The sequence below is a fragment of the Mus musculus genome, chromosome X (genome assembly GCF_000001635.26).
Source record: "Mus musculus strain C57BL/6J chromosome X, GRCm38.p6 C57BL/6J".
Taxonomy (NCBI): Eukaryota; Metazoa; Chordata; class Mammalia; order Rodentia; family Muridae; genus Mus; species Mus musculus.
Genome location: NC_000086.7, coordinates 111,171,411 through 111,182,299, shown reverse-complemented (window position 1 = coordinate 111,182,299; position 10,889 = coordinate 111,171,411).

Genomic DNA, 10,889 nt, shown 5'->3' with positions numbered 1-10,889 from the left:
CTTTAATTTCTTTCTTCAGAGACTTGAAGTTCTTATCATACAGATATTTCACTTCTTTAGTTAGAGTCAGGCCAAGTTATTTTATATTATTTGTGACTATTGAGAAGGGTGTTGTTTCCCTAATTTCTTTATGTAGAGAAAGACTTGTTTGAGTTAATTTTATATCCAGCTACTTCATTGAAGCTGTTTATCAGGTTTAGGATCTGGTAGAATTTTTAGGGTCACTTATATATACTATTATATCATCTGCAAAAAGTGATATTTTGACTTCTTCCTTTCCTACTTGTATCAACTTGATCTCCTTTTGTTGTCAAATTGCTCTGGCTAGGACTTCAAGTACAATGTTGAATAGGTAGGGAGAAAGTGGACAGCCTCCCTGATTTTAGTGGGATTGCTTCTAGCTTCTCACCATTTACTTTGATGTTGCCTACTGGTTTGCTCTAGATTGCTTTTATCATGTTTAGGTATGGGCCTTGAATTCCTGATCTTTCCAAGACTTTTATCATGAATGGGTGTTGGATTTTGTCAAATGCTTTCTCTGCATCTAATGTGATGATCATGTGGTTTTTGTCTTTGAGTTTGTTTATATAATGGATTACATTGATGGATTTTTCGTATATTGAACCATCCCTGCATCCCTGGAATGAAACCTACTTGGTCAGGATGGATGATTGTTTTAATGTGTTCTTGGATTCTGTTAGCAAGCATTTTATTGAGTATTTTTTCATCGATATTCATAAGGGAAACTGGCCTGAAGTTCTCTATCTTTGTTGGGTCTTTCTGTGGTTTAGGTATCAGAGTTATTGTGGCTTTATAGAATGAATTGGGTAGAGTACCTTCTGCTTCTATTTTTGTTGAATAGTTTGTGAGGAACTGGAATTAGATCTTTGAAGGTATGATAGAATTCTGCACTAAACCCATCTGATCATGGGCATTTTTGATTGGGGGACTATTAATGACTGCTTCTATTTCTTTAGGGGATATAGGACTGTTTATATCATTAACCTGATCCTGATTTAACTTTGTACCTGGTATCTGTCTAGAAATTTGTCCATTTCATCCAGGTTTTCCAGTTTTGTTGAGTATAGCCTTTTGTAGAAGGATCTGATGGTGTTTTGGATTTCTTCAGGATCTGTTGTTATATTTCCCTTTTCATTTCTGATTTTGTTAATTAGGATGCTTTTCCTGTGCCCTCTAGTGAGTCTGGCTAAGGGTTTATCTATCTTGTTGATTTTCTTAAAGAACCAGCTCCTCAATTTGGTAGATTCTTTGAATAGTTCTTCTTGTTTCCACTTGGTTGATTTTGCCCCTGAGTTTTATTATTTCCTGCCATCTTCTTCTCCTGGGTGAATTTGCTTCTTTTTGTTCTAGAGTTTTTAGGTGTGTTGTCAAGCTGCTAGTGTGTGCTCTCTCTAGTTTCTTTTTGGAGGCACTCAGAGCTATGAGTTTTCCTCTTAGAAATGCTTTCATTGTGTCCCATAAGTTTGTGTATGATCTGGCTTCATTTTCATTGAACTCTAAAAAGTCTTTAATTTCTTCATTCTTTCCTTAACCAAGGTATCATTGAGAAGAGTGTTGTTCAGTTTCCACGTGAATGTTGGCTTTCCATTATTTATGTTGTTATTGAAGATCAGCCTTAGTCCATCGTGATCTGATAGGATACATGGGACAATTTCAATATTTTTGTATCTGTTGAGGCCTGTTTTGTGACCAATTATATGGTCAATTTTGGAGAAGGTACATCCTTTTGTTTTAGGATAAAATGTTCTGTAGATATCTGTTAAATCCATTTGTTTCATAACTTGTGTTAGTTTCACTGTTTCCCTATTTAGTTTCTGTTTCCATGATCTGTTCATTGATGAAAGTGGTATGTTGAAGTCTCCCACTATTATTGTGTGACGTACAATGTGTGCTTTGAGCTTTACTAAAGTTTCTTTAGTGAATGTGGCTGCTCTTGCATTTGTAGCATAGATATTCAGAATTGAGAGTTCCTCTTGGAAGATTTTTACCTTTGATGAGTATGAAGTGCCCCTCCTTGTCTTTTTTGATAACTTTGGGTTGGAAGTTGATTTTATCCGATATTAAAATGGCTGCTCCAGCTTGTTTCTTCAGACCATTTTCTTGAAAAATTGTTTTCAGCGTTTCATTCTGACGTAGTGTTTGTCTTTTTCCCTGAGATGGGTTTCCTGTAAGCAGCAGAATGTTGGGTCCTGTTTGTGTAGTCAGTCTGTTAGTCTATGTCTTTTTATTGGGGAATTTAGTCCATTGATATTAAGAGATATTAAGGAAAAGTAATTGTTGCTTCCTATTATTTTTGTTGTTAGAGTTGGCATTCTGTTCTTGTGGCTGTCTTCTTTTAAGTTTGTTGAAGGTTTACCTTCTTGCTTTTTCTAGGGCGTGGTTTCTGTCCTTGTATTTTTTTTTCTGTTATTATCCTTTGATTGTTTTTGTTCTTGTTTGTTTATTTGTTTGTTTTTTACGTAACAGAAAGACAGTTCCTATTTTCTAATCTAATGTCTTAATCTTTTGTCATTTTATTGGAGAATTGAAAACACTGACATTGAGAGTTATTAATGAGCAGTGTTTATCATTCATTGCTTTTGTTGTGGTAGTATGGGTATGTTCGCCCCTTTTAATAACAATTTTGAGATTATTTATTCTTTGGCTCTTTTTGGGTGTACCTAATCTCTTCAAACTAAGTTTCCCTTATAGTGCCTTCTGTAGAGAATGAATATTAGACAGAAATTGATTAAATTTGTTTTTATCATTAAATATGTTCCTTTATCCAATGATTATGATTGATAGTTTTGCTAGGTACAGTAGTAGACTAGGCTATCATCTGTATATATGCATATAACAGACATATACATCTGGATGGATGGATAGATGGATGGATGGATGGATGGGAAGAGCTTCCCAATCCACCACACCATACCATCTTCCTTTATTTTCTCTGGCCTTTTTTTTTTTCTTATAAGAGCAACATTTAATTGGGGCTAGATTACAGATTCAGAGGCTCAGTCCATTATCACCAAGGCAGGAACATGGCAGCATCCAGGCAGGCATAGTGTAGGAGGAGCTGAAAGTTCTAGATCTTCATCTGAAGGCTGCTAGGAGACTACTGGCTTCCAAGAAGCTAAGATGAGGGTCTTATAGCCCACACTCAGTGACACAACTACTCCAAAAGGCCATACCTTCTCCCAACAAGGCCACACCTACTCAAACAAGGCCACACTCACTCAAACAAATCTCTGGCCTTTTCATAGACAAAGGTTCTTAGAAAATTACTTAATAGATAAAATGTTACATAAAATGGGAGTTATAAAAGGATGTTGATATTAAGTTCAAAGCAGTGTTTCATTCTATATGCTCATAAATTCCAATCAACAGTTTCTCATAGACTTGTCTTATCATAGTGCACACCTATGGCTTCATCCTTGAACCTGCATGCTTTTCTTTGAACACAAATTTGTTCCAAGCCTGTTTCTCTTTTTAGTGTAATTATGAACTCTCATTGTATTTCTTCTTATGCAGCCTTTACTTACTGCTATGAAGAGTGTACACATTCTATTCTTGATTTTGACTTTATTGCATCTTTCTTTTTTTTCTATTTTTCTTTTTATTAGATATTTTCTTCTTTTACATTTCAAATACTATCCCCAATGCCCTCTATATCCTCCCCCCACCCTGCTCCCCAACACTCTTTCTTTTAAAATTACTAAAACCATCTCTCAAAACTTTCTTCCTAAGATCAAATCATGAACTCCATAAAATCATTAATCTTCTAATCAGCATCACGGATTCATGGAATTCATTTTTTATGTTGATCTGCAGCAAATCTGCTCAATAGGGTGGGCTAGTGCCCAGCGATTATCATGCTAATTACGAATGACAGGAAAGGCATATCAGCTGCAAGAAGCAATTCTGAGTTGAAGTCTCTTTGGGACCTTGGTACATAGAGCTCACCTATCACAGACCATGCAAAAGCTACCTCCAGGAAGACCACCTTTTAGCTTAACCACCTTCTAGCTTACCTTATCCTTATGGCTCCTGACACTATTCCCTTGAGACTCAGTTTCCTGGGGTCAAATCAAGATCCTTCTAGTTATTCCCTATTGCACCACTAACTTTTCCTTTTAGGTTATCCTCATTCTTTTGTGACACTTGTCAAACTGCGTAACAGTTTTCTACCAGGAACCCTACAACCATCATACTTGGCAGCCATGCCTCTCTGTCTTACTCTTCTCAAGCATGACAGGTCGTTCTTCTCCTTCTTCTTCCTCCCTGTCTCAAACCCAGGAAATCTAGAGTCCTTCCTTTGTCTTCCCTGGCCAGCCATTGGTTTTATTTATCTTTATTTATCCATCAGAACTAAGTGGAGGCAGATTTCCAGAAGCTATGTGCAGACACTAGTGTAAGCAGTTTTGGGTACCCAAATTAACTTTAGAATAAAAGCAACATTAGGCCAAATGTACTACAACCCCTACTATAAATGAATGAATTAATGAATAAATAAAAAAATATAATAAATAAAAATGCCAATTTGCAGCATTTTGGTATAATAGGTGTAATACAATGAAATAGAAAGCCAAGTTATATAAACCCTCGTGTGAACTGTGTTTAGAATTTAGATGAACATGAAATTTATAGCATACAAACTGGAAAGATTAAAGTGACTGAAATTTCAAATAAAGTTTCCCATAATCTATTGAAAGACAGTAAAATTGAACCTAAAATGCACAGTAGTAAAGGAGAGCCTAGGGACTAAATACAATCAATAACAGCATGAAAATAAGTAATTATACTCATAGTTATAATCAAAAGGAAATTATGAGTTTATACATTCAAAATAATGCTAATAATTTCACACATGAGTAAATAATTGGAGGAAAAAAGTGCTTTCTTCATTAGAATGCTAAATAGCAATGTAAAGATAATAGTCTAAGTAGAAAATCATCACTTGTCATTAACCAATATTATATTGATTTGGTAAACAGGTTGTATACAATGTAACTTATTAAACTGTGGGTTATTACTCTTATATGGGGGTTGCATAACTGAATATGAGGGTAGTTCACAACAGTCAGAGAATTCTTTTCCAATGTGCAGCAACTCAAGGTCATTTCAAAATCAAATATGCGATGAATCTGAGGTGTTTCTGGCACTCTTCATGTTCTGTCTTCACTCCAGCCACAGCTCTAAACATGCTACATGTGCATTTTGGATTGAGTGTTTGGTCATGCTTCGCAACACCAACATTGGCCAAAATGCCCTGGCTCAGATGTGAGATTAATTCTATATTGTTGCTTGCATAGCGCAGACAAAGTTCTCTCCATTTATAGAAACATTATGTTTAAATTATGGAAAATAAAGACTTTTAATATTTTTTCTACCACCATTCTTCAGCACATAACCATCAAATTACTAGATATTTGAAATTGTTAGAATGTATTAGAATGTTTCTTTTTAATTGCTATTTGAGTTGCTGACATGAATTTCAAACATACACATCATTATTTATATTTTGGTTTGACATTAGGGAAAAACTTCCTAAAGTTTCTCAAGTGGCCCTAAAATTACTTCTGCTGCTTTGTTCTATGTGTTTATATGAAGCAATTTACATAGCATTATTAATAGATTAAAATAGAACAATATCTGTAAAAACTGAACATCTTTATAAGATCTAAATAGTTTTATTTTAATTTTTGCAATTAAAACATTTAAGTATCTATTTTATTTATTCTTCCCATGGAGATTCATGCATTCCGCCATTGAGCCATCTTTGTTACTTAGCTTCTGTGGGTCTGTGGATCATAGCATATTTATCCTTTACAGCTAATAGCCACTTATATGTGAGTAATACCATGTTTGTCTTTCTGGGTCGAGGTTACCTCACTCAGGACAACCCTTTCTACTTCCTTCCATTTACCTTCAAATTGCATGATGTTATTTTTTAACAGCTTTATTGTGTGTAGACAAGGGTTGGGGTGGAGATGGGAACAGGAGGGATCAGGTGCAGAGAAGATGGAGGGAGAGACAAGTGATATTGGGGAGCATCTCCTTGGGGAAAAGCCAGTACAATGAACACTCCCAGGAATCTATGAGGGTGACCCTAGCTAAGACTCCTAGCAGTGAGGAATACAGAGCCTGAACTGACTATCTCCTATAACCAGGCAATACTTCCAGTGGTGGGATTGGGATATCAACCTAGCCATAAAACCTTCTATCTACAATTTGTCCTGCCTACAAGATATGCTGGGGTTAAAGTGGCACACTAATTGTGGGAGTTGCCAATCAATGACTGGTACAGCTTGAGACCCATGTCATGAGAGGGAGCTCACCCCTGACACTGTCTGAAGGGGTAAGAACCAGCAGGTGTATAGCCCAGAGACCTAGGATAAAACAGAACATGACTGGCAGAAAAGAAAGAAAGTTAATGAGATGATTCCTAATGATAGTCTGCTTTACTCATAGATTGGTAGTCAGAAGAAAGGTTTCACCTAGTGAATGATGGAAACAGATGCAGAGACTCACAACCAAATATTAGGAAGCTCTCAAGTAATCATGTGGAAGAGGAGGAAGAAGGATTAGGAACCAGAGGGGTAAGGACACTATGAGAACACAGTACATAGAATCAACTAATCTGGGATCATAGGGGCTCACAGACACAGAACCATCAACCTACATGTGCCTGCCTTAGGAACTCTGTACATATGTTATGGTCGTGTAGGTTGGTTTTCTTGTGAACCTTCTAACAGTAGGAGCAGGGGTTGTCTCTGACTCAGTTGCCTGATTTTGAGACCCTTTCTTCCTCCTGGGTTGCCTTGTCTCGACTTAATAAAAGGGGAAGTACCTAGTCTTACTTCAACATGATATGTCACGTTTGATTGATATCCATGAGTAGTCTGACCCTTTCTGAAGAGAAATAGAGAAAAAGTAGATATGGAGAGGGAATGAGGGAGGTATTGGAAGGAGAGAACGTTGGGGAGACTGTGGTTGGGATATACTATATGAGAGTAGAATAAACAAAAATTACAGAAACGTAATTTGCTCTTCCTTTCAATCTTTCCATGTCCTTCCCTCATACCCTCTTTAAAATCTATGGACTTTTTCTTGAATTATTATTGATATAAACATATAAACAATGCACAAATGTATCTACAAAGCATATTGAATCATTTTAGTGCTGGTTTAGTTTTTTTTTTTTCTAGGTATGACCTCCCCATCATTTTTTACCTTCCACTTTAGCATGTCTACCAGTGTTGTCATTGTTTGGGTCTTATTTAGGCAGCCATATTGGTAGAGTATTAAGAATGAGCCTTCCCTGTCATTTCTAGGAGACAATCTTCTAGCAGACTTCCAGGTTTTCTGGTTTTAACAATCTTCCTGATTTATTTTTCATGATGTTCCCAGAGACTTAGGTGTGGAAGTAGTGTTGTAAATGTACCAATTGGGGTTTAGCATCCTATGATCAGATGTTATCTGCATTTTGACTAGTTATGGCTTTCTGTAATCATGTTCCTCTGAAGCAAAGTGAAGATTTTTAGATGAGGGATGAGAGCTACACTTAGCAGATTGGGCCAAGGTGCAAGATCCAAGATTTAATTCTTTATGTAAACATAAATAATCTTATGTATCTTATTAGCAAGTAAATTTGCCCTCATCTTTAATAAATGGTAATATATGTATTATATGTATACCTAAGAATTTTAAAATATTTTTATGATTTATTATTAGTAAATATTTGATTTGTATACATATTTTATATGAATATGTACCTGAGGTTGCAGAACATTTCTTTTTTTTTTTTTTTTTTTTTTTTTTTTTTTTGCTTTTTGAGACAGGGTTTCTCTGTATAGTCCTGGCTGTCCTGGAACTCACTTTGTAGACCAGGCTGGCCTCGAACTCAGAAATCCACCTGCCTCTGCCTCCCAAGTGCTGGGATTAAAAAGCATGCGGCACAACACTTGGCTTTTTTTTTTTTTTTAAATATTTTTAGAACATTTCTTGAGTAAAATGGGGAAAGTAAAACTTTATGAAGCTGTGATTTAAGTAAGCACAAAATAAACTCCTGTATAGCATTATTTTCAAGAAAAAATGACATATTTAAAATCATCAGACAGAATCATAACCAAATGGTCTGTAGAAATAGAATAGAAGCTATAATAGGACTGTGATACAATGGTCTGATAAAGAAAAATTGTTATGCTACTCTTGGCAAAAATTAAAGATGACAATCTAAATTTAATCATGAGAAATAATCAGATATGCCAAAATAGCAATTTTTTATTTTATGTGAAATCTTCTAAAGTTAAAATTTAACAGCACAATTGTCCTTTATTCTTTTGAAAATGCTTTTTGTTTTTATTAGACATTTTCTTTATTTACATTTCAAGTGTTATCCCCTTTCCTTGTTCCCCTCCAAAAACTCCCTATCTCTTTCTTCCTCTCCCTGCTTCTATGACGGTGTGCCCCCACACACCCACCCACTCCCAACTCCCTGCACTGCCATTCCCCTATACTGGGGTATCGAGCCTTCAAAGGACCGAGGGCATCTCCTCTTATTGATGTCCAACAAGGCTATCCTCTGCTACATATGCAGCTGGAGCCATGTGTACTCTTTGGTTGGTGGTTTAGTACCTGGGAGCTCAGGGGGGTGGTCTGGTTGGTTGATATTGTTGTTCTTCCTATGGGGTTACAAACCCCTTCAGCTCCTTCAGACCTTTTTCTAACTCCTCCATTGGGGACCCCATGCTCAGTCTAGTGGTTGCTGGGAGCACCCGCTGGGCGAGGATGTAGAGAAAGAGGAACACTCCTCCATTGTTGGTAAGATTGCAAGCTGGTACAACCACTCTGGAAATCAGTCTGGCAGTTTCTCAGAAAACTGGACATAGTACTACCTGAGGACTCAGCTATACCACTCCTGGGCATATACCTAAAAGATGCTTCAACATATAACAAGGACACCTGCTTCACTATGTTCATAGCAGCCTTATTTATAATAGCCAGAAGCTGGAAAGAACCCAGATGTCCCTCAACAGAGGAATAAATATAGAAAATGTGGTTCATTTACACAATGGAGTACTACTCAGCTATTAAAAACAACGACTTTATGAAATTCTTAGGTAAATGGATGAAACTAGAAGATATCACCCTGAGTGAGGTAACCCAATTGCAAATGAACACACATAGTATGCACTCACTGATAAGTGGATATTATCCCCAAAGCTCAGAATACCCAAGATACAATTCATAGACCACATGAAGCTCAAGAAGAAGGAAGACCAATGTGTGGATACTTTGGTCCCTCTTAGAAGGGGTGGGGGAATACCTATGGGAGGAGATATAGAGACAAAGTGGAGCAGAGACTGAAGGAAAGGCCACCCAGAGACTGCCCTGCCTGGGGATCCATCCCATATGCAGTTACCAAACCCAGACATCATTGTGGATGCCAACAAGTGCTTGCTGACAGAAGTCTGTTATAACTGAATCCTGAGAGGCTCTGCCAGAGCATGACAAATACAGAGCCAGATGCTCCCAGCCAATTGTCCTTTATTTTAAAGTTCCTCCCACAGCACTTGTGTATGAAGGACAACAGAGTAGAAAGAGACCACCTAATTGTTCCATGACACAGTATATAGATTTGGTCGTTCATTGTAAAGCAATGTTATGAATATAGACACAATGTGAAGGAAGCACCATTGCATTGGTGCAAAGTTTGGTTGACCCAAAGGCTCAATTGGTGAAAGAATTAGACTGGGTTACTGCTTTATGCATTAAGGTTGGGCCTTGTAACCAGCTTTTAGATTTATAATTCTTCTTACTCAGGTACTGTGAAGGGCAAAGAGTGTTGAGCTGAACCTTGGATGGATGTTTTAACACTGGTGTCCTTCACATATACTTAGTTATAATAAGACAGATCTAAAAGACAGCTTGCTGCTTATAGTAGACCTTCTCCAAGATCTCATTATTAAGTCCTCAATAGTACTGAGGAGGAAGTGAAGACTCTAAAATGTTCTAGAATTTATGGATGACAAAAATGGTAGAAAATGTTATATGGGCACACAATTGTCAGAATTTGATATTTTATACATAATTTCAAGGCATATTTGCAATTACAGTTCTACAAGGAGAATGCACCATGATGGTAGTTAAACTACTTCTTGTTTAAGGACCACCCTGGTAAATGACATTCACTTAACTTATTTGATCCACATCCTATATTGTTATATGATATTAGGGGATATAAAGGTATTTAGCTGAATTTTTATAATAATAGGGGTGTTCCAGTAAAGTACATTTATTCATAATCACCTTTGAATACAATGTGCAATTTTAGAAAGTAGAGATCTATTCTCACTATTATTGATATAACTGCAATATATGTGTAAATATTAGATAAAGTAATGATATATTTATGGCACACATACATGATTTTATTCCACTTTGTAAATAATTTTAGATGTACTCAAGTCACACAATAATATGTCTTAGTTGGGGTTTGTATTGTTGCAAGGAAGCATCATGAACAAAAAGCAAGTGAGGGAGAAAAGTGTTTACTGGGCTTGTACTCCCACAGCACTGTTCACCATTGAAGGGAGTTGTGACAGGAACTCAAACAGGGCAGGCACCTGGAGGCAGGAGCTGATGATGCAGAGGCCATGAAGGGGTGCTGCTTACTGGCTTGCTCAGCCTGCTTTCTTATAGAACTCAGAACCATCAGCCCAGCGATGGCTCCACCCACAATGGGCTAGGCCTGTCCCCATCTATCATTAATTAAGAAAATACCCTACACCTGGATCTCATGGAGGAATTTTCTTAATTGAGTTTCCTTGGTGTGCAAGTTACAACAACACTAACCAGGACAGAGGATATACCTTAAACCAGCT